This window comes from Chinchilla lanigera, unplaced genomic scaffold (assembly GCF_000276665.1).
Source record: "Chinchilla lanigera isolate Chin_1 unplaced genomic scaffold, ChiLan1.0 scaffold00074, whole genome shotgun sequence".
Taxonomy (NCBI): domain Eukaryota; kingdom Metazoa; phylum Chordata; class Mammalia; order Rodentia; family Chinchillidae; genus Chinchilla; species Chinchilla lanigera.
Window position 1 is genome coordinate 11,950,823 of NW_004955475.1, and position 27,183 is coordinate 11,978,005.

The window sequence follows — 27,183 nt, forward strand, 5'->3', positions numbered from 1 at the left end:
TCTATGGTTGGTATATTCATGGTATATTATGTCAGGATTATTACATGTTGCCTCTGAGTCTTTTTTCTCTGTAAAGATTGTTTGTACATTTTCGTAAATTAGATATAATACCCTCTTTGAAAATAGGGTTAATCATTGTGTTTACAGATATTTGAACTAAAATGTTTTTGGATTGCCTTTTTACTTGTTTTGTATGCCACTGAACAACTACATTTCCTTGTCAGCTGCATTATTATTCGTGTAATAAACTCTCATCGGGTTTTTCCCTTTTGAAAATGATCAGTAATAAGGTAACCACAGCTATTGTAAGTCTTTTTATCATCTGCAGATTGCTTTTTATAATTTACTCAGATGCTTCTCTGAAAGCATCTGCAATCAGCTACAAGTTAGAGGGCTTCAACTTCAACAAAGGTGTCTGAAAGCCTGGTAGAAAAGGTTCTATGCTAGGTACTTTTGTGTACAGGCTTCTAATGGGAGAAACAACTTTGAGGCCACACTAGTCAACTGAGTCAGAATTGAAAAAACTAATTGAGAAGCAGGTGGCTTAATAAACTCCTGAGCCAAGGTTGAGTGGCACCAGAACTAATTACACAGACTTGAAACAACTGATGAGGGAATGATTATGAATTTTGTTTAGAATATTGCTGATGCTTTAATATTCTATTTTCTAGATATATGAAGCACTAATTTCTTTTCTTTCTTAGGCTATCTATAACACATAACTATTTAGTAGTCTATGGGTTTATAGAAAGAAATGAAACATTTGTAAATGGGAATGCCTTATTCCTCCAGCTGAGTTTCCAGTATTCAGTAACCCTCATGGAGTGCCGTCTTCTGTTCTTGTTGAGTTTTGGACACAGAGCCTCTACATTGAGAGCACATGCTCTATCACAGAAGTATATCCCCAGCCAAGTATTCTTATTTTCACAGCAGTATAATTAATTATCTACACTGATTCAGTAAAGCTTGTCTTCTGTGTTACCAGGACATACTTGAAAATATTGGTATGTAACCAAGGACTTCCCTGGAATGTCATATTTATGAATGAAACTCATTGAATCAGATTTGGTCAGACCTTTTGAAGGAACTAAGGCTGACTTTATAGCACCAATACATACAAAGCCTGCTGGGGGAAACTAGCCTGCTACCAGCCTTACGAGCGAGTAAGGAAGGTTACTTCCTGGCAGGCCCCAGAAACAGGATAATTCTGGAGATTTTAAGAAGACAATTGTCCCAAAATTATAGGTACTATAGGTAAAACCTTCTTTGATTGATTTCCTAGCCATAATAGCCTTTAAAAATTCCACACTGAGATTCCCTTTGAAACTTTCTACAAAGCAGGCTTAAGAAGGTCTATAAGGCATATTGTCATTTTTGCCATGTCTATGTAAGTTATCAGGCTACATGTAGTGAGACTTAATTTGTATTTTGTAATATTTTTGTTGAGTTAAAGTTCATGTAATATAAAATTAACCATTTTAAAATGTATGGTTCACAGTGCCTGCCTGTCAATCATAAGGTCCTGAGTTCGATTCCCGGTACAAAAAAAAAGATTAATAAAATAAAATAAAATGTATGGTTCAAGGGTTGGAAAGGTAGCTGAGTGGTAGAGCACTTGTGCAGCATGAGACCCTGGGCTCAATCCCCAGCACTTCCAAACATTTTTGTCACCTTGAAATAAAACCCTGTGCTCATTAAACAGTCACTCCTCACTCCCCTCTTTTCCCACCTCCTGACAACCACCAATCTACATTCTGTCTCTGTGAATTTACCAATTTTGGGTATTTCATAAAAATGAAAGCATACAGTATGTGTCTTGATATATCTGGTTTCTTTCACCTGTTTTTGAGGTGAGGTTCACCCATTTTATAGTACTGTCAGTACTGTATTCCCTTTTGTAACTGAATAATACTCCATTTTATATGTGTACACACATGCACACCATATTTTAGTAACATCTGTGTTGTTTTCACCTTTTGATTGCTATTGTGAATAGTGCTGCTGTGAACATTTGTGTGCAAGTATTTGTTTGACTGCTTGTTTACAAATATATATATATGAAATTGCTGTGTTATATAGCAATTCTATGTTTAACTTTTGAGGAACAACCAAATTGTTTTGCATAACAGCTGCACAGTTTTTCATTTCTTCTATCAATGCATAGGTTCCAATTTTTCCATGTCTTCAGTAACATTTACTATTTTCCAGGGGTTTTTTTGGTGGTGTGGTTGTTAAATTCTAGCCATCCTAACTGCGTTATCTCATTGTGAATTTGATTTGTATTTCTCTAATGACTAATGATGTCAAGCATCATTTCATGTGATTGTTGGCCATCTGAATATTTCTTTGGAGAAATGTCTATTTAAGTCCTTTGCCTATTTTTTTTTTTTTTTGAGACAGGTTCTTGCTATGTAGTCTAGGTTGGCCTCAAACTTGTGGCAATCCTCCTGCCTCAGCCACCTGAGTGCTGGGATTACAGGCATGTGCCACCATACCTGGCTGTTTTTAATTGAGGTATTTGTGTTTTTGCTTTGAGTAGTAAGAGTTCTTTAAATATTCTGTAAACCAGACCCTTATCAGGTATATGATGTGCAAATATATTTATTGGATTGTCTTTTCACTATTGGTAATATCTTCATGTGTGTGCATGCACTCATGTGGTACTGGGGATTCAACCTAGGGCCTTGAGAATGCTAGGCAAATGCTCTACAGAGCCATACTTCCAGCCCCTTGATAATGTCTGCATATATAAAACTTGTAAATTTTGACAAATTTGAATTTATTTATTTTTTCTTTTACTGTTTATAAGACCAGCCTTATTTGTGTTCAAAAATAAATCTTTCTGGGCTGGAGATGTAGCTCTGTGGTAGAGGGCTTGCCTAGGATGCTCAGAGCCCTCCTGGGTTTGAGCCCCAGCACTAAAAACATTTTTTTCTTTGATATTATCTTTGGATTTAGTATAGAGAGAAATTTTGTGTTTCAACAGAAAACTCTGCCTCTTATACGGCACACCATTGCAGGTCATCAGAGTCTAGTCTCACCCGCTTCGGTTCTGCTGGAGATACTAGAGAGTGAACCGAGGGCCTTTTCATTGAGCTACATTCCCGGTCCTTTTTTATTTTTTATTTTGAAATGGGGTTTTACTAAGTCACAAAAATGCCCAGATTAGGCTCCAACTTGGGATCCTCCTACCTCAGCCTCCCACAGTGCTGGGACTACAGACATGGGCCACCACTCCAAGCTTTGTTCATTGTCTTTGAGCTGTTTTGCACCTCTTTATAAACCACAGGTTACTGTTAATTTTGTTAATTACTGCAAATTTTGTCTTGTCTCGTAGAACTATAACTTTCTTTTTTGTGGAAAAACCAGTTTTGGTATCTACCTATACATCATACTGAAGTACTGCTATTTTTCCCAAGTTGTCATTCTTCACCGAATTTTCAACCCTTCCAGTTTTCCTCAATGTCCGGCTCGTACCCTCTAGGCTAACATTTCTAATTTTTCTTCCCCCCACTTGATTTGAAGTCATGGAGAAGTAAAATCTGACTGTCCAGATCCCTATGGGATTCTAATTGTCTTGCAGCTTTCCCTCTTTTTCAGGACCTCAGGAACGCTTGAGCCCAATGATGTCAGCCTAGATGAAGACAGCCCTGCCACAGCCCATGCAGGACAGGGGTGCTCCCTGAAGTGGCTGTGGCCTAGACCACTGAGGAAGTCTGGAGAAATGCTCAGGTCATGCATGTCCTTGTATATGGCATCACGAAGCCTTTGGACAAACGTCATCCTGAGAGCACCCACGTCGTAGCTCCACGAGTGCTGCTGTAAGATGGAAAGATTTTCTTCATTGGTGCTTTAGAATCCACTGAACCAGTGACCTTCCAGATTCATTTCTTGGCTTGGCTCTTTATTATAATATAACCTTTTATATTAATACTTCCTTTGTTCATTTTAGCCATTCCTCTCGTAAGATGCCTTATCCTCGGGATTCTATATAAAATAAACGTGACCTTTCCACCATCTCTCAACAGATGTTTCAACTTGTTTTCCAGGAATAGCACCAATAAGTGTCCTCAAGAGCCTATTTCTTACACCTCTGCTTCACCCCACTAGGAGGTTTATGTTTGCCTCTGAATTGCTCAGCAATGAAAAGGGGAGAAATGATAGCATTGACATACATCTGAGCCCTATACCTCCGAGAAAGCAATGATGGCTAAGAACCCCCTCGCATCATCTTGTTTTCCAGGAAAAGGCTAATTACAAGGCTCCCCCTTACCCTGGCACATTGTTCCAAGATAAAATCCATGTGTATCCTTCCTCATGACATCCTTAAGATTTGTACAGATGGCTGGGTGTGATGCATACACCTGTAATCCCAGCACTTGGGAGGCTGAGGCAGGAGGATCGCTCTGAGAAGGCAGCCTAGGGTATATAGTGACCTTGATTCAAAAAACCAACCAACCAACCAACCAACCAATAGACAGACAGACAGACAGACTTGTATAGATGATTCTGGTTTTTTTTCTTGCCCAGACAGGATCTTGCTATGTAGTTCAGGCTGGCCTCTCAGGGCGATCCTCCTGCCTCAGCCTCCCGAGTGCTGGGATTACAGGTGTATGCCATCACACCCAGCCATCTGTACAAATCTTAAGGATATCTTGGCCAGCCTAAGGGTACATAGTGAGACCCTTTCTCAACAAACAAACAAACAAACAAATTTGTAGAGATGATTCTATTATTTTTTTCTTCCCTCAGACAAGGTCTTGCTATGTAGTTCAGGCTGGCCTCAAACTTGCAGCAATCCTCCTGTCTCAGTCTCCTGAGTACTGAGATTATAGGCATGTGTCACCATGCCCAGTATAGATGACTCTTTGTTTACCTGCCTTTATAATATCCCAAGTTCTCTTTCTTTTCTTTGAGACAGTCTGCATTAGTAAACAGTTTCCATAATGCAGTAGCTGAATAAAATAATTTCCTTAATAGTCTGGGGCATTTTTCTTTCACATCATCAACACAACTGCATTCAGGGGAGAAATCAGCTCCAACAAACATATCTGCAAACTTTGGGGACTGAATATGTAAGCTTTTGTGGTCTGACAATTGCTTCCCCTTCTGGATACATTTAGCTTCTTAAATGCCCTGGTGAATTATGAATCACAAAATCAACCTTTAAGAAAAAGCACAGGGCTCAGTCAATTGCATTTGCTGTTTTGATGTCCATTAAAGGTCAGGGACTCTTGGGTTAGCAAATGAAGACATTTTGTAAACCATTAGATAACTACCTTGCCCAGACAGCACTGTATCCCCACACTGTGTAACAGCTTAATTGTCACTGGCAATGATTTTTACAATTAAAACAACCTTTTAAAAATAGATTTTTCAGTCCTGGTATCTACTCATGGATATTTAGGTTGTTTCTTAAATTTTGCTTTTACAAGTGATAGATTCTTGCATATAACTTTTAACAATTTTCTTGTATTTAGGAATGAACACAGGACCTTCACACTGAGCATCAACCCTAGTCCTTAAATTAAAAAAAAATCATGACAGGGTCTTGCTAAATTGCCCAGGTTGGGCTTAAAACTTTCCATCCTCCTGCCTCAGCCTCCCAGAATCCTGGAATTATAGGAATGTACCACCATGTCTGGCTTTCATATGTTTTTTTGAGTGTGCACAAATATACATGAAAGATATATTACTGAATGCAACCCCTGGATCAAAGGATTTCATTTGTAATTTAGGTACCATTGCCAAATTGCCTTTCGTGGGTTTGTAGCAATGTACTCACTGTTATCAAACTTTTGCATTTATAATAATCCAATAAATGGAAAAGTGGTAAAAATAGCATTACAGCCCAGCGTGGTGGTGCATGCTTGTAATCTCAGCACTTGGGAGACTGAGGCAGGAGGACTGTTGTGAGTTCAAGACCAGCCTGGGCTACAAAGTGAGCTCAAGGCCAGCCTGAACTGCATAGCGAGACCCTGTCGCAAAAAGACAAAGAAAGAAAGAAAGAAAGAAAGAAAGAAAGAAAGAAAGAAAGAAAGACAGACAAAGTAGCACTATAGATGCCCAACTAACTGTCTCATTTGGACCTTTGTAAGACTTGCTCAGATACCCATTTTCTATTACAGTGTTAGCATGCCTCTTACACTTTCTTACTTTCACTAAAGCGATTTCGGAACCTGCTGGCAGTATAGTTTGGCTTTCCTCTGTTGTTGGCACATAATAAAAATAATAGCCAACATTTATTGATTATCCTGTGCCAGGGATTGCATTAAGAGTTTTCAATATTGTTAACTCAATTTTCACAACAACTCTATGAGATAAGTACTATTGTTTCCATTTTATAAATGAGCAAACTAAAGCACAGAGACATTAAGTAACTTGTTCAAGGTCACAGAGCTTGAGTTTGAATTTTTTTTTTTGTTGTTTTTTTGAGACAGGGTCTTTCTATGTAGTTCAGGCTGGCCTTGAATTTACTATGTGGTCCAGGTTGGCCTCCACTCATGGCAATCCTCCTGTTTCAGCCTCTTGAATGCTGGGATTACAGGAATGCGGCATCACATCCAGCCTTGAGTTTTTAAAAACCATTTTAGTAAAGTATGATATATATATATATATATATATATATATATATATATATATATATATATATATCTCATACTATATATATATATACATTGCACACATTTCATGCATACAACTTGATGATTTGAGAGATAAATATACCTGTGAAACCATCACAATCTATGCCATAAACCCATCTATTACCACCGAAAGTTTCCTCATGCTCTAGTTATTATTTACTGTTAACACTTAACATAAAATCCACCCTCTTAGCAGATTTTTAAAGCACAGTGTTTTAAGTTTAGGCATCATGATCTACAGCAGCTCTTTAAATGTACATCTGTGGATAAATGTAAAGAATACGTGCTGTACACTTAGACTGGAGTATTAGTCAGGCTTTAAAAAGAAGGAAATCCTACCATTTGGGACAAAATAGATGAACCTAGATAAATTATGCCCGGTAAAATAAAGCTAGATACAGAAGGACAAGTACTACATCATAGCAGGAGGACTGGAAAAGGGTCAAATTCCCTGCAGCAGAGTAGAAGGCTGATTGCCAGAGGCTAGGGGGTAGTGGGGAAGTATTTGAATCTGCACCATTTAGGGAGTCTTATTTATCAGCCCACAAGCTTAATCACCCCGCTAACTAGATTTTTGTTTGTTTGTTTGTTTGAGGTACTGAGGATTGAACCCTTCGCACTGAGCTACATCTCCAGCCCTTTTTTATTTTGAAACAGGGTCTTGCTAAATTGCTGAATTACCCACGGTGGGCTCAAACTTGCAGTCTTTCTGCCTCAGCCTCCCAGAGTGCTGGGATTACAGGTGCGTACCACTATGCCTCACTCCAGCTAGACAGTTTTGGTATTTCTCTGTCTACATCTATTGTCTTTTTTCTTCCTTGTAATCTACTGTCTTCTATGCCTACTTCATGTCTATTTCCCTTTTACCATTGCAACTTGGCAATGCTGATGAAATTAGCCTACTTTCTCGGTTTTCTCTTACCTCTGCACTTGACTGTCTCTATTTACCACTTTTCTACTTTTCTGTTTGTCTCTGTCCCCTTCGCCATTTTCTGCATGTTTGGATTTAAGAGCTTTTTGGTTACTAAAATGGTTAACCATATGATAGGCAGCTAAGTTAGACAGAAATTAATAGGCAGTCAGACAGGGACAGGCCCTCAAGAAAGTATGCGCAGAAGAACAGAACACATCAAACCTGTGGAGGCGCATCTGAAGAAGGTAAGGCCTCAAGATAAGGTCACAATGGCCAGATTTGCATATGGTATTTCCCTAAGAGATAAATGGAAATTTGAGATTATACTGTAATTGATATCACCCAGTCCGTTAAGTCCAGCTAGGCATCAGACTCCCTGGTGGGTGACCAGAACACCAAGACCCATCCCTTCTCCAAAATGTACCTGTTCTGGAAGAAAGTCCAAGGTTAACCAGCAGAGTGTAACACATTTTTTGTCAGAAAGTCCCATAAACATGGGTGTATCGAACCCATATTTAATCTTTAGAATATTTCTACTGAATTATTCATTTTAATTTTGAGTTTTATTACATTAAACAATGAGTGCTTAACAGGAAAAAGTATCACAAAAGTAAAATATGTTTTTAATATTTATTGTTTATTAAAAAAACACTAAAATTTCAACATTGACTGTTTCTTGGTGTACAAAATCTAAAAAAGAACAACAGAAATAAATTTCTATACGAACTACAATAAAAATTGCAATAGCACCCTACCAAAAAAAAACTTTACTTCAATTATCACACATAAGGCGTCTTCACGCATGATGACAACATGTTCCATACATGCATCGCATACACCGACAGCACATGTGTTTTGCTTTCCTGACCTTTTTGTAGGACATACTTGACATCTCGCCAGTCTTGCTCTTTTGCCAGGAAATTCTTATTATATTATGCAATGTGTAGTTAACAGGAACATAAAATATCAATAAAATAAAGTGTTAAATTCTTAATATGTATTGTATATTTAGAATAAACGTCAACATTTTCACATCAGCTGTGTACTTGCTTATAAAAACTAAGAGATAACATCAGAAATAAAAACCTCTGTGCACTACAATGTAAACACAAACAAAAGACGACCACAGAAATAATCTGTGCTTCAGCTGTCACACTCAAGGCAGTCTTCACACATGGCAGTTGCATGTTCCATGCACATGTCTCGCCTTCACTGACAGGTTTTCCTTTCTTATGTGGCAGGCCATTCTTGTCAGCTTTTTTTTCAACTTGTTTTGTCAGGAGCTTCCTACTATGTTGCAGAATGTGCACTTAGCAGGGAAATAAGATACCAATAAAATAAAATATCAAATATGTAATGAGTGCTTAAACTAGACATCAGCATTTTCACTTCAGCTGAGTACTTGCTTACAAAACCTGCTAACATCAGAAATAAAAAAGCTATGTGAACTACAATGAAAATACTAATAGAACTCTACAACAAATATAATCTTTGCTTCAACTGTCACACTCAAGGCAGTCTTCACACATGAAAATTGCATGTTCCGTATATAAGTATCACTTACACTGACAGCACGTATATTTTGTTTTCCTGCCCTTTCTTGTAGGGCACAGTTGACATCTTTTTGGTTTTCCTGTTGTCACAGTAGGTCTTTGGGATACCGCACCTGCCTGTTCACTTGTCAGCTCATCAGTGTGCTCCATAATTTTTTGTGTAGTTCCCTGGGCAGAAACATTTTGCTTTTCCTCTGCTGTAAATGATTTCTTATGAGGTCCAGTCCCAGTCCTCCAACAAAATTTCTCCATGGTATTTTCCACTTGTTCTTTTTTTTGTAAACTATCAAACTACTTACGTCACACATGTTTAGGATCAAGTAAAATACAACCATTGGCCAATACTTTGTGTTTTGAGTGACATCGCAGTTGCTGCATAATTCATCAACAATATCTACTCTGCTTTTGGTTTTGTTGTAGAAAGTTTCCATCTCAGGCTTCCATTTTGTTGAAGTTTCCCTATCAATATTTTCATCATGGTGCAAAATTGACATCAGCAGTACCACTTTGTTTTTCTTTGCCATATATGAGGCCAGTGCAAATCTTTCTGAAATCCAAAGACTGTACTGTACAATTCTCTGTTTTGAAACTGCAGCATTTCATTTAGAGTTTCTGATTTGTTCCTGCGTAGTTTCTGAGCTGGTCAACTTGTTCTCTGTTACCAAACAACATCATTTGGAAACTGGTAAGCCAACTGTTGAATGTCACATTCTGATTAGTTTGGAAGATGACAGCAACAAGTCTGTTCACATCATTCAGTTTATTGCTATACAAATAAGGACCTGATGGCTGAGTTCCAGGATAAATGTCTAAATTGAAAGCGTAATAAGTCTTCGCATCTAAAAGGGCTTAAATTTTTATGCTATATTTTGATCCATCGCTTTTCCATAAGTCTTTTACATTCCTGCAGTCACTGTGAGAAATCCCTGCTAAATACAGAAGACCTATGAATGCTTTCGGTCCACCTAGTGAGGTGTCATAATAAATACATTTTTCAGTATGGCTATTGGTGCATACAGAATGTTTTACTTCTATTTCAGCCTTTGTGTATTTCACAGAATCTTGTAGCATTTTCTGTTACAATTTCCAACACTGAGTGGCAGTGTTGGCATTCTAGAAGTCCAGTATGTTTCACCCTTGCCAAGACCCTTCTCTATATTTTCAGACCTAATTCTAACATTGGATTGTTCCATTTGGTTGTGTGACCATTTCCCAACCTTTTGACTAGTCAAATATGTACTCACAGTGCTGATCTCTTCATCATCTGAATCAAGGAGGTCTATATTCCATGTTGCCTGTATCAGTTGATTCTTGCTCCATTTCACTGTCACAGAAACTTTGGCTCACATGGCCAATATCAAAATCATCATCATCATCAATCCACACCACTCTTTTGTTATGAAAACATGTATTTTATCATAATGGATCATCTTCATCATCCATGCATAAGTAATCTGATGATTCACTTTTATATTTTTTTATTTTTAATTTTTATTTTTTTTTTGTTTTTTTTTTTCCGGTACTGGGAACCGAACTCACGACCTTGCGCTTGCCAGGCAGGCACTTTGCCGCTGAGCTAAATCCCCAGCCCCTGATGATTCACTTTTGACCTCCTCCAGAACTTGCAAATCTGGGTTTTCATGTGCCATTATACTGAATTGAACTACTTCTACCAGAAAAATCAAAAGAAAACTTTTTAAAACAAATCCTAGAGTGGTGTGGGTATATTACACCCTCTGTGATGCTCAGGCAAATATGTGCCAAACCTATTAGGCAGAGGACAGTGTTGGTGAAAATCCTGGTTTAATATTTTTGCACATATGTACACACCTTGTCTTTTTTCACCTCAAGTGGGCAGACATGAAGATTGTTTCCTTTATCCCTCTGGCAAAGGTACGGAGATGCACATCCAGCTACTATTATGCTAAAGTAAAAATGTACAGTAAAAAAACAAGTGATGTGTTTGTGGAACTCAGTGTTACACTGTTTCAGTTGATGTCAGCCATATGCCCTTGCCATCTGCCCTACTTCTCTACTGGATCAATATTAGCTAAGCAGTTATCCTTGTAATCTCATTGGTTGATTACAGTTTGACCCACATTATACCCACATCTATGACTTTGCTGTATAAATTACCCTTAACAAAGGGCGTTGGTGGCAACCCACTTATCAGGAGGGACCCCTCCTGTCTTTCAGAAACTATCCCTATTCCCCAATAAGCTTTTCCTACTCTTAACTTCTTTTGTCCTCTAGAATTCATTCAATTTTAGGGGACATAAACCCAGCACATCTGACATTAACCCGAAGTCTTTTTAGTAGCAACCTTATCCACATTTCTCCTATTGTAACCCACTAAACCTTAGTCATTTCTTAAATCAGTTATTTGGATTTGAGCTAAATAAGCTTTAAAACTTCCCTCCCAAGGCAAGTAAATAACGGAGGGTAAAATTTTCATTAACTAACTCTGCAGTGGCCTTATCCTCTATAAATCCAACTGAATTATTGACCCAGCACCTTCAGGTTAAAAAATTTATACAGGAATATATGTGGAAAATGATTAGGTCAAGAAGGCCCTATTTGTTAATAAAAACAAATTCATTAACCCTGTGACAAAGCTACTGAAAATGTTACCCAGGAAATAAAATAAATGTGCCAGCAGCATAATTCTCCACAGTTCTCACTCTTTCTGCACTATTTGGCATGATAAGCAGTAATGACTGAAGACAAATGAAGGCTTGGGAGAGTAGAAACAAGGTATTACAGTATTTGCCTGAAAGTGAATCAAGAAAAATGTGAATTCAATATGGTAAGAAGTGCTAGAGGCCTTTTTTAGAAATGGGCCATATTTCCCTTTGCATAATTCTCCCATCCAACGTAAATGGATGAAAGATGTGCAAACAGTTCTGTTTACCACTAAGACTCTTAGACAGTTCATAAACAGAATTTAATATTTCTACTGCAGAAGCATGAGAGGTGCGCGGGTCCCTGAAAATTGCTGTAAGATTAATTGGCAGGAGAATGAATTGAGTAGACAGGTCATGATGAACTAAGCTCATTTGTTGTTTCCCTTGGATGTGAAAGGTCTCACTTTCCTGCCTCTGCGTTTGTTTTATACATTTTTCTCAGATGACATAGCTAGAATTTTCCTTCTCTAAAATGTTTTTATTCTGTAAAATGTAGGTTAGCAAATCAAAGCCTTTACTTGGCTAGTGAATTTTTCTTTCATGCGCTCTGCTTTTAGGGAAAGAAGCAAGGAAGAAGCCAAACAGGTTTCCAAAAGCCATTTTTGAGAGTGCACCTCAGGTCCAGCCTACATTTAGTCACTATCCTTTACCTCCAATTATCTTACCCAGTAGAATCTAGGGGGCAGAATCACTGTTAACTTTCAGTAAGAACAGCCAAATTCAATCAGGCCTAGTGGACTCTGTTCGGTAAAGCAGGAATACAAAAGTACATTTTAAAAAGAGGTATGAGAACATAGATAAAACACCCGAAAGTCTGTCTGATGTAAACAGCCACTAAACCAGAAAATTCGATTAACCAGAACACTGTATTCCCTAAAGGTTCTGGTTAATAAAAATATCATTTTTCATTTTAAATATCCTAAAAAATCTTAATGGCTCAGACATCAATACTGTGTTGAAGAATTATATGTACTTTCTTCTTTCACAAGAAAAATAACATTTTAGGTATCGTTGGTGGAAATTGTGTCTGCTCAACCTTCCTAGATAAACACAAAAGCACTGAGAAAGCAGCTTTCCTGGGCTTAGTACATATTTCTGCACTTCTGTGCCTGTATTTCTGTATTTCTGTGCCTGATCTTGGCATATAAAACCCGTGTCTCAAGAGCCAAAGACTTTATGTGCTTGCATTCCCAGCCTATGTAAGACAACCCAGTAAATTGGCTGGACTTTATATTAGATGTGGATAGCAGGAAATGCCACTGTGTTCAGTGAACTCATCACAACCTCTGCAGAGGCAGAGAGAGGAAGATACTGCTGTCTTTAAAAATGCAAGGGATGAGCTGGGTATGTTGGCACATGCCTATCATCTTAGCTCTCTGGGAGGCTGAGGCAGGAGGATGGCAAGTTTAAGCCTATCCTGGGAAACTTAGCAATTTACGAAGACCCTGTCTCAAAATAAAAACAAAAAGAACTGGAGTTGTATCTCATTTTTTTTGGTTTTGGTTTTTCTCTGGTACAGGGAATTGAACTCACGACCTTGTGCTTGCCAGGCAGGCGCTGTGCTGCTGAGCTAAATCCCCAGGCCCTGTATCTCATTTTGAGGGCCCTGGGTTCAATCCCAAGTATTTGGGGAAAAAAAAGTAGGGGCTGCTTTCAGATTTTCTGGCTTTGGTTGATACAAATTTAGGATAATTTTTGAGGAAAAAAAAAAAACACCTACAACATGGCTGCTCCTTGAATATCCTTTTGGCCATAGGACCACATCCCTCTACAAAGTTTGATCATATATTATCAACGTTGTTCAAAACTTGGATTAAAAATACCAGGGGTCTTGTTATGTTATATGTACATTAATTACAACACTAGGTAGATAGAATACGGGTTGAATACCCCTACCCAAAATGTGCGGACAAGAAGTGTTTCAGATTTCAGAGTTTAATTTATTTTTTTTAATTTGGGAATATTTGCATAGATTTTTTTCCAGTTGAGCATCACTAACCCAAAAATCCAAAATCTAAAATGTCTGAAATCCAAAATTTCTGAGCATTCTTCCTACAACTGTTCTATAAATCGCTAACTAAATTTTGAAAGCTTATTCATAATAATATTATGCTTATATTTTCCTCAACATCTTTTGCCAATAGATTATGATTTCCTAGCAGAATTGTATTTCTATTTTGTAGAGAAGGAAATTTCATGAGTTGCCCCTTGAATTTATGGGGAGGTACCATGCCAAAGACAGAAAGTTAAGGGATCTTGCTTGGTACCCAGAGGCCTGGCTGAATAAGGCTTGGAATCTTTTTGGCCACTGTAAGAGAATAAGCCCTGAAATAGAATGTTACTGTTAGTCACCAACTAGTACTGTGATCTTCTTAGTCTCAGGCAACCTGCCCAAGGGGGCCACTGAATGCAGTCAACCTGCAGTAACTGCTGAGGACCCATTCTCTGCTCTGCCTTTCGGGGTTGTGGACAACATAAATTGTCCCAGATCCTGCTCTCAAGGTGTTTACAACTGTGTTGAATCCAGCTTAAAGACAAGGCTCATACACATTAGATGTGCATGAGTAAGCGTTCAATTCCATGACAGAGACCAGTGGTGGGCAGCCTGTGGCACACATGCTTCAGGGGGCTGTTTGAGAACTCTAAAAGGTTCACCATCGTTGGCATAGCCTATACTTGTCTCGGCCTTTTACCACTTAGTCCTAACAAGGAACTCTTCTAAGAGGCTCACAGGACTTATCTCATGTACTCTCATTAGCTCCTTGTAAAGTAGGGGGAGAAAAGGCCATTCTTCTTGTACAACTGCAAAACAAAAATGATTTACATTTTAGCATACTTAAGGGATTGGCCGAATGCTGCAGAGCTTCTAGCAGCTCTCCACTCTCGCTGTCTACTCCTTGCTCACACATTTGACACTGCTCGTTAGACTTTCCTGAAGCACGACTCTGACGATATCACTGCCCTGCTTGATAGCCCCTCAATGTGTCCTTTATCATAACATGTAAGGCCTTCATAATTTTGCCTCTGCCTACTTCTCAAGAAGTATTCCTCTATTTCTCTCTCAAGAACTGAATTTTTTTTTCAGTACTAGACACTGAGCCCGGCACCTTTGCACTGAGCTCTATCTCCAGATCTTTTTATTTTTATTTTTTAAATTTTGAGACAAGGTCTTCCTAAGTTGCTCAGGCTGGGCTGGAACTTTTGATCTTGTCTCAGCCTCTGCTGAGCTTGCAGGTGTGCAGCACCACACCTAGCTAAGTAGTCAAGTTTAACCATACCAAACTTATCTCTGCATCCTAACTGTTACAGGATGCCTCTGTGCCTACATAGTCTTGGACCTGGAGAATGACTTCCATCTCTTCTGACAACCTCCCATTCATCCTTCAAGATTCAGTTGTGAAGACATCCCTGAAGGTCCATATTCCCCAGCAGAGAAAACTGACTTTCCTTGTCTTGTGTGTTTGTCTCTACAGATTATTCATATTGTCTCCTCCAGTGGACCATAAACTATTTGAGAAGAAGGAGTGTATTTTATTCACCTTTACACCTTCAGTACCTAGCTCAGTGCTCTGGCACCTGCTAGACTCTGAACTAATTTTTAAAAAATTTTAAAAGTGTACAGGAATGAAGTGTCTAGGGAAAAAAATTTGTATAAATACAGTCTTTAATTACACATTTACAAACTCAAATGTGATAAATTAGAAAAACATTGGAACAGATGATTAGAAGATGGAATGATCAAACTCAAACCACAAAATGTTAAGGGACTGCGACCCATTTTTCAACTGTTTCCTGCTGAACAAACAAAGCTTGGGTTTATATAGGGCTGATCCTGACTCTACGGCTATGCCATGGGCCTTTTAAAAAAATGTGACAGGATAGAAAGCTTTTCAATAAATAGGTACAAAAATAAAGTTAGACATGGTAGTGCTGTTTTGTGGACACGCTCAAAATTGAAATGACTTGAAGCAATTGGCAAAATGAGTGAATATTACTAGGGTGAAATTTAATATTGAAGCACAAGGTAATTCACTGATGTGAAACAACTCAGGAGGTTTAGGTGATATGACGTAAGGCCACATTCAAAAGGGTTTTGGAGGAGGTCAAAGTGAGTCATCAGACTACTCATGCATGGATGCTGAAGATGATCCATTATGGTAAATACGTTTTCATAACAGAAGAGTGGCGTGGATGGATAATGATGATGATGACAATGACAGTGACGACTTTGACACTGGCCATGTGAACCAAAGTTCCTGTGACAGTGAAATGGAGCAAGAATCACCTCATACAGACACAGGGAATATAATGTCATCATTATTCAGATGACGAAGAAAACTGCAATGTAAGTACATATTTGACTAGTCGAAATGTTAGGAAATGGTCACACAACCAAAGGGAACAAGCCAATGTTAGAACTAGGTCTGAAAATATAGTGAGGGTCTTGGCGGGGGTGAAATGTATTGGACAGAATGCCAGCAAAACATAGCAGTAGACTGCTGGATACCACACAGGTCATCTTGATGTGGAAGATCAAGATAAATCTACAAAATAAACAGCTTCTTCAACTTATGGCTTATTGCCTGAGACTGATGGGCTAGTTTGAAGTGTAGAAAGAACCACTTCATGGTACATGTGCCTCTGTAGTGACAGGCACGGGCATACATGGTGATTCCTGTCAGGTGTGTCATTTTTAAATGTTGAAGACAGATCTATGAAAACAGCATGAAGGAATAGCAAGGGAGTAAATTTCTGGTCAGTGGGTAGGCACAGGTGAGATCAGTAGTTTAAAAATGTGTCTTAAGCAGCAGGATTTCAAATGAAATTTTATGAGGAATCCCAATACAGAGAGCATAAAAGCAGACAAAAAAGAGAACTTTGGTCAAAGGAGGAGGCAAAACAAGCAAGCGTGAACACTTGGGGGTCTAGCCGTCCCTTTACTTCCTGTGGCTGCTGCTGAGGCCCCTCCAGGGAACCCCTGCGAGAGATGCTGGGGGGAAAGCGTCTGTGTGTGGGATGGGTCAGAAGAGGTGTCTTCAGGTTCTTTTTGACTCTGAAAGTCTATAATATGGTCGGTCATCTTCTCTCTGATAGGACTAAAGTAAAACTCAAAATTCGATTCCACTTTAGAAGAGTTCAGGAGAGCTCAAATAACTTGAGGGCTTGAAAAATAATGTCTTTTTTATTGAGGTAGATTTGACAATTAAACATTTCATATATTTAGAGTGTACAATTTGATGATTTGAAATACATACACACTGTGACACAATCACAATTAAGTTAATTATAGCTACCACCTCAGGTAGTTACCACTGTTGCTGTGTGAAAAGAACACTTAAGATCGAGCCTCAGCAAACTTCAAGTATCCCATAGAGTACTGTTAGTCGTCGTGATTGAACTGCGCATTAGATCTCAGAAGGCTCATCCCGCACACTGAATCGCTGTGTTCCTGAACCAGCATCTCCCCTTTCCTTCTCCCTCAGCCCCCGGTGACCACCTTTTCACTCTGTTTCTCTTTGACTTTTTATATTCCACAAATAAATGAGATCAAGGGGTGTGTGTCTTTCTGTGTCTGGGTTATTTCACTTGGCCTAATGTCTTCCGGGTTCACCCAGGTTATTTGAAATAGTAGGATTTCCTTCTTTTAAAGGCTGAATATATTCCATTTATGTATACCACATTTGAAAGATGATCTTGAGGGCAACCTGGGCTTACCTAGCCCTAGGACCCAGGGGAATAAAAGGTGATCCACTCTTACTACTTCCCTCCAAACACATTTATAGAGCATTCCTTCTCTTCTATAGTACTTTGGGAATAATAATGAACTGCATATATAATGCCCACTTCTCAAGGATCTCACAGTGTAATGGAAAATGTGGAACAGGTGCTAAATAAGTAAACACAAAAACAGCACACCGTGACAAGCACTACCACAAAAGTAACACATTAACATGGCAGAGAGTAGTGGGCTACGCAGGCTTGGAAAGTTGCTTTGAAGAGATGGTGTTGAAACAGAAAGCTGAAAAGGGGAAGGAAACTCACCCGCGCTGTGATGAAGAAGTCTCCAGTCAGAGGGACTAACACTGCAAAGACAGGCAGGAGAGAACTCCCATGGCCTGCTTGAGGAGCTGAAAGGCTAGTGAGCCTGGAGCACAGGGAATGAAGGCATGCAGAGTGGTACAAGAGGTCAGATGGGACCAGTCAAGGCCTCAGAGGCCACTGCAAGGAGTTTGGTCTCAGTGAGACGGGAAGCCATGGGTGGGTTTCGGGCGGAGGGATAGGATCTGAGGGAAACCATGTTTTACTGTACAATGGGATACTGTACCATTAGTTATAGTCACAAAGGCCTGAAAGCGCCACGAGGAATTTGGTTAAGAGAGATAAATCTGGGAGAAAGAAGAATTGTTGCCAAGAAAGGCTGAAGATTTTTTGAGTAGTTTAAAAGCTAAACACATAGCTAGAAAAAAGATTTCTTTAGCTTTCTTAAAGTTGTCAACTTCGGCAACTTTCCTTGGTGTTATAGTCAATGTAGGAGTTGAGGCTCATATTTAAGCCTTCTAACACTCAAGTTCTTATAGCTAAATTAATTGCTTGTAATTGCTCACGACAAACAAGTAAAAAATGGCAAAAGGCAGAAAAAGAGCATTTCCATTTTTAAGAGTGCTTGAAGCTGGGCATGGTGGTACATGCCTATAGTCCCAGCCCTTGAGAGGCTGAGGCACGAGAATTGTCATGAGTGCAAGACTACCTCTGACTACATAGTAAGTTCAAGGCTAGCCGGGACTACATAGGGAGACCCTGTTTCAAAGAAAAAGCGAAAAACAAAAACGTGCTTGAAAATTCTATTTTTCCCTGTAAGAAACTACTTGAGTAGTTATGAGTTAATCATGATGAAACTACCTTTGCCAGTTTCCTCTTACCAACTTTAACCTCAAATCCCAACTTTAAATCTCACCACCCATTTCCTCTGCTTCAAAGGATCCAGAGGATGGCCAGGTGCTGTTGGAATATAGTCCATAAAACTGCAGACACACACCATCAAAGCTCTATGGTTCCCCACACAGGTGAGCCTTCTAGGATGCTCAGTAATTCTTTGACTTCTCCAATCATCTCATTTTTTTTAGGGGCTATTATAAATTTCCTAAGATCCAAGACCCCGTGCTCAAAATTTTATAACAGAATAAAATACAAAGTCTAAACATCATCTGCAAGGTCCTGTGTGATATGGCTGCTGGTAACTTCTCCATCCTTTTGTGGCACTGTCCCCAGTATGCACTTTGCTCCAGCCATGGTGGCCTTATTTTCGTTTCTCAGAAATGTCAAATGGAGAACAGCATACACGCAGAGTTATACGTGTGCTTTTGAGGAATTGCCACTGTTTCGTACACAGTGCTTGCACTATTTTAAAGTCCTGCTGACAACACATGAATGTTTTGATTTCTCCATTTCATCACCTACGTTATTTGTCTTTTTGATTGTAGGCATCTTAGTGGGTGTGAAGTGGGATCTCGTTGTGGTTATAATTTGCATTGCTATAATAACTAATGAAATTGAACATCTTTCCAAGTGCTTATTGTCCATTTATGTATTTTCTTTGGATAAATGTCCATTCAAATCCGTGGCTATATTTTTAATTTTTTATCATTGCATTGTAGTAAGTCTTTACATATTCTGGACACAAGTATTGTATCAGATACATGATTTGTAAATGTCTTCCCTTATTATATTAGTTGTCTTATCTCTTTCTTTTCTCTTCCTTTTTTTTGTGGTGCTGTGGATAGAACTCAGGGCCTTATGCATGCTATGGAAACACTCTATCGCTGAGCTACATCCACAGCCCCTCTCTTTCTTGATGGTGTCCTTTGAAGTGCAAAGGCATTTAATTTTGATGAAACTCATTTATTTTTTTCTTTGGTTGCTTGTACTTTTGGTGATTTTTTAAAATGGCTCTGTCTAACCCAAGATATGTTTTCTTTTAAGAGTTTTATAGTATCATTTCTTCTATTTAGGTCTATGATTAATGTGGAGTTAATTTTTATGTATAGTATAAAGTAGGGGTCTGACTTCATATTTTTGCATGTAGATGCAGCTGTCCTAGCACTATTTGATGAAAAGACTATTCTTCCCCTACTGAAGTGTTAGTGCCGCTCTTGAAAAATCAATTGACCATAAATGTGAGGGTTTATTTCTAGACTCTTAAGTCTATTACATTGGTCTGTCTTATCTGTCCTTATGCCAGTAGCACACTGTTTGTAAATACTTCAAATTTTTTTCAAGATTGTTTTACTTTCCTGGATCTCTTGCATTTCCATGAGTTTTACCATCAGTCTGTCACTTTGTGAAAAGCCAGTGGAATTTTTGTTGCATCTGCATACCAACTTGGTAGTATTACTATCCTAATAATGTCAAATTTTTCTGATCTACAAACATGGGATCTTATCACACAATGTTTATATGATTCACAGTTATATAACAAACAATTTTTAAATGTGAGATCAAATGAATTTTTAACAGCTTTACTGAAGACCATAAAATTCACTCACATTAAGTATATAATGAAGTGATTTTTAACAAATTTAATGAGTTGTGTAATCATCATCATAATGTAATTATTATAGAACATTTCCATTCTTCAAGAAGATCCCTCATGCCTGATCACAGTTAATCTCTCTTCCTATTCCCAGGCAACCCCTAATCTTTCTGTCTCTATGAATTTGTCTTTCTGGACTTTTCATGTAAATGGGATTAGAAAATACGTGCTCTTTTCTATCTGGCTTCTTTCACTTAGCATAAAGTTTTCTTTACTCAGAGCTTTTTTAAAGAACAGTTGTATGTTATAGAAAAAAATGGGCAGATAAAGCAGAGTTTCCAAATACCTTCTCCCCATTTCAAGTTTTCCCTGTGAACATCTTGCATTAACATCTTACTGCTGTGATACATTTATTATAAAATTGGTACATTAACTAAAATCCATAGTTTTATATTAGGGTTCACCCTTAAGAGTTATACAGCTCTTTGATTTTTGACAAATATATATTCTATTACCACTAGAGAATCAGATAGAATAATTTCACCACCCCCAAAGTCCCGCGTTTCACCACTTCATCCCTCCTATCCTTGCCTCCCTTTGCCTCCCCTCCAGGTTCCTGGCAACCACTAATCCTCTGTTCCCATAGTTTTGCCTTTTGTAGAATGTCAAAGAGTCTATGGCCATACCACTCTGAACGCACCCGATCTCGTCTAGAATGTCAAAGAGTTGGAGTCTTCAATGTGTAGCCTTTTCAGATTGGCTTCTTTCTCTTAGCAATAAACATTTAAGTTTCCTTCATGTTTTTTCATGGCTTTAATAACCCATTTTAAACACTGAATAATATTCCGTTTATGGACATAACACAGGTTGTTTATCCATTTATGTACTTACTGATGGCCACTTTAGTTGTTTCTAAACTTTAGCAATTGTGATTTAAGCTGCTATAAATATTTGTGTGTAGATTTTTGTATGCATGTAACATGCTGAGCATGTTTTTGACATCAATACATGTTACACAATGTATCAGTATTTCATTTTTTATTTTATTTACTTTTATTTTAAAGAAAAGACAACTAAACAATAAAACCAATGGTATAAAATTCCCAAACAAGATTATAGGAGAGTAACAATGGTTAGTACATTGTACGTTATCTTCAAAGTAGTTGCTCATATTATAAGATATAGGCCTGAAAAATTATGCCTATATTGTTTGATCAATTTTTCATGAGTATTTCATTTTTTAAAAATACTTGAGTAGAATTTAACTTTCTGGGTATACCACAGCTTATTTCTCAATGTGCTAATTGATAGATATTTGGATTGTTCACCTTTTTGGCTATAACAGACAGAGCTGCTATGAACATTTATGTGCAAGTCTTTGTGCGGGTGGATGTTTTCACTTCTATTGGATAGATGCCTCGGAGTAGAATTGCTGGAATATATGATCAATTTATGTTTAACTTCTTAAGAAACTGTCAAACTGTTTTGCAACATGGCTATAATATTCTATATTCGTACCAGCAATGTTTGAGGATTCTTGTTTCTCAACATTCTTGCCAACATGTATTGTCTGAGGGTGAGCCAATACTGAGAATTGAATCCCAGGACTTGCACATGCCAGGCAAGTGTGCTACTGCTGAGCTACATCCTCAGCCCTATCATTTTCATTACATTCCAGTGGATGTGTAGTGGTATCTCACAGTGGTTTTAGTAATGCATTTCTATAAAGAATAATGATTCTGAGCATTTTCTTATGTGTTTATTAGCCATTTGTATATTCTCTTCGATAAAATATCACTCAAACTTTTTGCTCATTTTCTTGATTGTGTTGTCGTTCTTTTAATTGGCTTGTAATATTTCTTTGTATATTCTAGACATAAGACTTTTGTGAATTATGTAATTTGCAAATATTTTTACATAGTCTATGGCTTCTCTTTTCATTTTCATAATGGTGTCTTTGAAGTACAACTTTTAATTTTGATGAAGTCCAGTTTGTCAAATTTTTGCTTATGGATTATGCTTTTGTTGTTACATCTAACAAGTCTTTGCCTAACCAAGCTTCAGAGATCCTCTCTTAAGTTTTCTTCTAACATTTTTATAGTTTTAGCTCCTAATGTTTAGGTCTCATCTATTTTGAGTTAATTGCTGTGTATGGTAGGAGGTAAAGGTCTAATTTAGTCTTTTTTGTGTGGTACTGGAGATTAAACCTAGGGCCTTCACATTGACCTATATACCCAGCCTTTTTTCTTTGTTTTTTTATGTTGAGACTCTTGCTAAGTCACTAAGTTGCCCAGGCTGGGTTTGAACTTGTGATCCTCCTGCGCCAGCTTCCCAAAGTGTTGCAATGGCCTAGTTTTATCTTTTGCATGTAGATACCTAACCGTCTCAGGACCATTTATTAAATCTTACCATATGCTTTCATAGGCTTTAAAAGAAACTATTTTTTCCAACTTTAGTTTGAAAACTTCCAAATCTTTAGAAGTGCTGAAAGAATAGTACAAGAAGTCATATACCTCTTACCGAGAGTCACTAATTGTTTCTAATTTCCATGCCTCTCCCATTTACTGAGCCACTTGAAAGTCAGCCACAAATATGAAGATACTTCTCTTATTCATCATGCACCTCTTAAGAAAAAGACTTCTATATTATTACACCTAAGAAAATCAACATTAATTCAATACTATCTAAAAGTCTAGAGCCACACTTTCCAAATTATTCCAAAAATGTCTTTAATATCTGTTTGATTTTCCTCGCAATTCAGGAACCAGTCAACATTACATTTGATTATTAGAGCTCATTGTTTCCTAAAATCTAGAATAATTCCTCTACCTTCTTTTGTTTTTCATGACAGTAGCATTTTTTTTTAAGAGACAGAGCCTCACTATTCAGTTCAGGCTGGCCTGGAACTCACTGGCCTCAAACTTGTGATACTCGTCTCTGCCTCCCAAGTGCTGGGCTTGCAGGCATGTGCCACTACTCCCGGCAATAGTAGCATTTTAGAGTCCAGGCCAGTTGACTAATTGGATGTCTCACATTCTAGGCTTGTTTAATTGTTTCCTCATGACTAGATTCAGGGTAAATGTTTTTGGCAAGAACATTTCATAAACGATGCTCCGTACTTCTTATTACATCACATCAGGAGGCGCAATGTCAGGTTGTACTGCTACTGACAATGCTGAGGTTTAATCACTTGTATACCTTAGTGACTGTTGGATATTCTAATTGTAAATGTGCATTTCCCCCTTTGTAATTAGTAAAGAATCTGTGGGGTGATAATTTGAGACTGTGTGAATATCCTGTTCCCCAGGAACACTTTGTTCAATGGTTTTACAATCCATTTGATGATTTTTATGTGAATCCATTATTATAGGGGGTGATGGTGGTGGTATGCACAAAGTTGTGATTTTTAAATGTTATCTTCCTTCTATAGTATTGGCTACTATTCTGCTCTAAAGAAGATCTTTTACTCCCTTGCTCAGAATATCACTGTAGCTGGATGTAGTGGTGCACACCTGTAATCCTAGCACTCTGGAGGCCAAGGCAGGAGGATTGCTGCAAGTTTGAGGCCAGCCTGGGTTACAAAGTGAGTTCAAGAGCAGCCTGAACTGCAGAGTGAGACCTTGTCTCAAACAGGTAAAAAAAAATCACTGTGGCCTCAGATTCTTTTAAAAGCTGCTATAACTGATTTTTCATCAATATGATCCTTTTCCATCAATATATGTTTCATATATACCCTAGCTTGGTCTATAGTAAAGACCTCAACATGCATGCATGTCTGTAGCAATGACTATATCTAGTACCTACACTGCTGTACTGAAATACCATTTCCTACTGAAAGGCACCAGGGTTCCTGAGAGAAATGGCTGAACAGCAAGCTCAGGGAACTGGGGCAACCTCATTCACCAGAAAGCAAAGATGTTAAAAAATCGATAGACCATGTCGAAAACAAATAAGGGCTAGCTTGAAGAGACTCCTGTGGGCCAAGTTTTGGCAATATGAACATTAAAAAGTGCTTTTAAAGTTACCAATACTTTACTAGGTCTTATCTATAACTTTCCTGCTCTCTGTCTTTCTCTTTCCTGCCTGTATTTCCTCATTATTGATTTGCCCCTCTGTTCCATTTTGCACTACTGAAAATAGTCCCATCATCTTTCAGTCGCCAAAGTCAACAGACCCCTTCTCAGTCCTCCGCATACTGAACTTCACCGTCACCAATAGCCACTTGCCTTCCCATGTTAGGCTTTCTTCTCCTTTCATCCAATAGGGATGGAAAATCCATACCCAGGTTCTTGGCTTGCTCTGCCCTTTCCAGGACAAACAACCTAAAACCACGGGAGCAGGGGACCAGGTAAAGGTTTGAGGTGCATGTGCTCATGGCCACATGTTAGCCGCCTTAGTATTTTCCGGGCTTAAGCAGTGGGTGGAGTCCAACAGGCACACACACGTGGGTTACTCTCCCCGAGCCGCAGGCTCCCCATATATGCAATGGAAATTATAACCACACCCTCACTAAGGGTTGCCTTGAGAACATACATACTGTGCATGTTAGAACATGCATAATGCGCATGCATACTACGAAGTCTAAATTAAAAGAAAAAGCTTATTTCATTATCTATTCATATTCCTCCCCACATTGACTCTATATGGCCCTCAAGCAACTCCTCATTTCTTTCTTTTTGTTTACTGCAACATGTTCTGCTTCCTGCAGTTCCTTATTTCCTCTTTACTCTGAAACTACATACTCTACTGAAACTTTCTGCCAGGTTTATTGGTGATAGGTAATTTTTAATCTTTATCTCATTTGATTAACATTTGGCACTGGCAAACATACACTAGCTTTTCCTTTTGCTTTAAAGTGTTTTTGCCTGGGGTGCACCAGAGCTGGCTAGTGAGAACTGATTATTAAATGTAGTGAATTTAAGAATTTTGGGAGCCCTTGGGAGAGGGCGGCGCTTTCATCTTACGCACGGGGAACCTGAGGTTTCGGGAGGGGACAGGAACAGCCCAGAGTCAGTGAGGCTGCATGTGGAATCCCAAGGCCCACACGCACTTCGGACACATTTGTGGCAGTACTGTATTCACTCATTGCTGCCAGGCTGATAAGCTCGGGAAGCTGAACTAGCAGGCACAGTCTTCTGTGGTTGGCCAGGAATAAACACTAGTCTCACCTGCCAAACAGTAAGATGAGATGCAGCACAGGAGCCCCCAAGAAGAGGTTGATGGGCTGTGGAGGTTGATGTGCTGTCATATGTGTATCTGTGGGAAGGGTGGGAGGGAAGTGGAAAATGGGAGGAGATGGGCCATAGTTGATAATGAAACTCATATTTATATCACCAGAATTGGCAAATGCTATAAATTGAGGTTTTCTTTTTTCAGAGAGCTGCTTTACTAGCATGGCATTTGCTACTGTTTCTATAAAGCAGTGATGGCAAACCTTTTAGAGCGTTCACTGATAACAACAGCCCGCTGTGGCACACACGCCATATGTTCAACACCACTGCTATCAAGCAACAACTACTTAGTAAAAAAATCAACTACTGAAACTTTAATAAAAAATGCTATGATCTGAAATCTTACTACACAGATGACAAACAAAAAACACTGCCAGGCACAATGATTTATTTAATAAGGACAATGCCATTTTATAATCTTTCCATAAGATGTCATGGTCAATCTTTCTACAACTGCAAGTGTAGAGCTGTGTCATCATTTTTAATGGCTGTAGAGTATTCCACCATGCTTATCTGCTACAAATAATTCTCCTGTGGCTGAATATTTTATGTTGTTTTCACTTTCATAATGTTGGGACCAACATCATTTGTTTATTTTAAAAATACATTTGTATTTGGGATAAGTCCCTAGAAGATTGTGGTGTCATAGAATATGCTTTCGTACTGTTTTCATTTTGATACATATTGCTACAGTCATCTCTGGAAAGTCCAAAAAGTTTACATTCTCACCAATAAGTATACAAGAGTACCTGCTTCCCTAGCATCTTGATAACACTTTGCTGATTTTAAAAATCTTTGCCAATTTCTTAGACAAACAGCAGAAACACATGGTTTTATTGTCATGTCTTTGTCAGTGAAACTGAATATACTTTCATATGTTTATTGTTCGCTTGCATGTCTTTGCTTTTCTTTTTGCAGGGCTGGAGATTGCATCGGGGCCTTGTGTGCGCCAGCATTCTGCCTGTGTGCTACACCCCCAGTCCCCTTTGCATTTCTTCTGATAATTGCCTTTTCATGTCATTTGCCTATTTTCTAAATGTAAAGACCTTAGGCTCCCATACTTTTCCTTTCAAGTTTTATCTTTTATTAGGCCACATTTGCAGTACATAATGATTCCACTCCTTGGGAAAAGAGTTTTTTCTTTACATTACCTGTGTACCACTTTTTTCTGTTTCCCTTCCTATAATATTGCCAGTTTCTTCTCAGTTCCTTTCTCTGGTTTCTTGCCTTAACTGTCCACGCTCTGTCCTCTTCTGTGCAACTCACTTTTCCTCAGTGAACTTGTTCATACTTCTGATCTTAATTATAAATCTATAGCAACCCTAACAATCCTAATAGTACTATTAATAATTAGCAAACATTTACTGAGCATTTACTATGTGCCAGGTACTGTAATCAGTGGTTACATGGAATAGTTCAATTATTCCTCACAGCAAGTGCTATTATGAATCTCCATTTTATAGATAAGGGACTAGAGTCAGGAAAGTCAAACTGACTTGTCCAAGGACATAAAATCAGTAGGTAGGAGCTGGCACTCAAACAGGAATCTTGTTTGATGCCACGTACACCACCCATGACTGTATGCATACACCATCTACATTGGGGTTAGCAAACTATGGTTGGCAGTC

At 38.4% G+C, this 27,183-nt stretch overlaps 1 protein-coding gene and 1 long non-coding RNA gene across 2 annotated transcripts in view; one reads left to right on the forward strand and one right to left on the reverse strand.

Annotated features, from left to right (window-relative positions):
- LOC106146353 overlaps window positions 1-7,341 on the forward strand; it is a 69,409-nt gene extending 62,068 nt beyond the window's left edge. The window contains exons 2-3 of the long non-coding RNA XR_001230754.1: window positions 3,584-3,821; window positions 7,302-7,341. This is a non-coding gene — a long non-coding RNA (uncharacterized LOC106146353). The remainder of the gene's footprint in view (window positions 1-3,583; window positions 3,822-7,301) is intronic.
- Window positions 1-27,183, reverse strand: part of Hdac8 (histone deacetylase 8) — a 264,383-nt gene that overhangs the window by 202,321 nt on the left and 34,879 nt on the right. The gene's annotated exons all lie outside the window — the stretch shown is intronic.